Raw genomic sequence first — 2357 nt, forward strand, 5'->3', positions numbered from 1 at the left:
ACCAGGTTTAGAGCTCCAACAGGACCAGGTTTAGAGCTCTAACAGGACCAGGTTTAGAGCTCAAACAGGACCAGGTTTAGAGCTCCAACAGGACCAGGTTTAGAGCTCAAACAGGACCAGGTTTAGAGCTTCTAGCCAACCTTTTGCATCTGCAGAAATCCTCTGTAAATTCTGTTTTCCCGCTGATAACTGGTTTGTAAATGTTTTTTCCTTCGTTTCCGTCGGTAACGAGGGAACCTGACAGGAAGACGTTTCACCGCTCTGATTAAACGAGTCTGTGAGACCGAAGACGAGCTCCATGGTTTGCAGAGTTTCAGAGTTTTTGTTGGAGACGTGTCTGATGGGTAAGAAGTTCACTCCTCCGTGCTGCTGCTTTATTTCCTGGCTGCTGTTTATCGGTTAAGTCCACAGTTTGCTGAAACCCGAGGAGTCCTGCAGCCATCTCCAGGTGATTAAAAACAGACCTATTCTTGAATAAATGATGCTCTCCATCTCTGAGCTGTGAGGGCTTCGACTCCCAGCCTCTGAACTTTCAGGCAAAACAACTAAAAAGTGAAGAAGCAGAAAGAAATCCTGAGCAAAGTGTAAATCATATTTCTACTTGAGAGCGCCTTCGCGGGGGTTAAAACAAATCCCCGAAAACAGCAGCATCCCGGGGTAATGAAGCAGCTCATGAATATTCTGTGTGCAGCTCCACAACAAGTCCAACCTTTTCTTATTTTCTAATTGACAGAAAGTTCAGACGATTATTTATTTATGTGCGTTAGTCCTCTGAGTTCCTGATAAAACTAAGAGCCGGAGTGTTTGTGAGGAGGGGCCGGGCCGGGCCCCGGACCCTGAGACCTTGTAAAGATCGCTGCTAACAGATTTTCTACCCAGGATTTGTGAACTCCATCTCGGCTAATCACAGCGGAGCCTATTAGCGCCTGACATTTTTATCCGGCAGCCAAAGACTTCATATCTGGGCTGCGGCGGGGGCCTGACGGTAGTGGACGGGTCGGGGGGCCCAGGGCCCCTCCTGGGCCCCTCCTGGGCCCACCTGCAATCCAATACCTGAGCCCCGGCGCCCCGAACGCATCGATTTCTTGTCAGATGCAGAAGTTTTCAGGCCGAGCTGAGGGTGAGGAAGGGCTGCGTGAGGGGTGAGAGAAATCTTAATTAAGAGGGGGGGATTTATTCGACCCGGCTGCAGCGTCTCTGGGACTCCGGTCAATGAATCAGCCGAAGGAGGGGGGCAGAACCAGGGCTTTCTGCTGAAGCCGGAGATTAAAAAGAGTGACAGGCTGAACATGGAGCTGTGTTTTCTCTCCCCGTCGATTCCTGCTTTACGAGGGGCTGAAGGTGTGTGTGTGGGGGGGGGCCTCCGGCAGATCTGCTCTGCTGAAGTCATTACGGAGAATTACTCGCTAAGAAAACACTTCGACGCTCTAACTGGCCAATTTAGACCTGCAGGTGGTCGCGGCAGCCGGCAGTCACTCTCAGCGTTTTACGCCTCGGCGCCGAGCTGATCGGGTTAACAGGAAACACGTTCCAGAGGCGGGAAAATCACAGGAGTCAGGTGGGACTGAAGGTCCCTCCAATCAGCAGGACGGACCAGACTGACTTTAATCCTTTTTACTTTTCGTAAACCACTTTAAAGACTCTGGTTATGGATGAATCAAACATCTGTCACTCCGTTAATGAATGCATATCACCCGCCGCCGTTCATGCCAGTTTTAAACTAACTTCATCTTCTGATGAGAAAAAATCTGCTTCGGTCAAACCTTTGAAATGATCTGTTAGCGCTCTGATTATGAGTTCTGAATGACCCTCGGAAAACAGCTAAAATATGACATTTTAGCTCTTTAAATATCAAAGCATTCAGCTCATTTAGGAGATTGTTGCTGTGATGTTTGGTTTTTCTAACATTTTTAGATTTTTAAAGTATTTAACTTTATTTACAAATATTTACTCAATGGAAATAGCTATTTTTATCATTTAGCTAGCCTTTTGATGCTTTTAGCTAACTTTTAGCTGAAATTAGCAAGCTTCTTTTAACTGTAACAACTTTCAACTTCTTCATCTGATTTTCAGCTGTCGTTCAGTAGTCGTTCAGCTGTTGTTCAGCTGTCATTCAGCTGTCGTTCAGCTGTTGTTCAGCAGTCATTCAGCTGTTGTTCAGCTGTCATTCAGCTGTCGTTCAGCTGTTGTTCAGCAGTCATTCAGCTGTCATTCAGCTGTTGTTCAGCAGTCATTCAGCAGTCATTCAGCTGTTGTTCAGCAGTCATTCAGCAGTCATTCAGCTGTTGTTCAGCAGTCATTCAGCTGTCGTTCAGCTGTTGTTCAGCAGTCATTCAGCAGTCATTCAGCTGTTGTTC

Source organism: Kryptolebias marmoratus, linkage group LG9 (genome assembly GCF_001649575.2).
Source record: "Kryptolebias marmoratus isolate JLee-2015 linkage group LG9, ASM164957v2, whole genome shotgun sequence".
Classification (NCBI taxonomy): domain Eukaryota; kingdom Metazoa; phylum Chordata; class Actinopteri; order Cyprinodontiformes; family Rivulidae; genus Kryptolebias; species Kryptolebias marmoratus.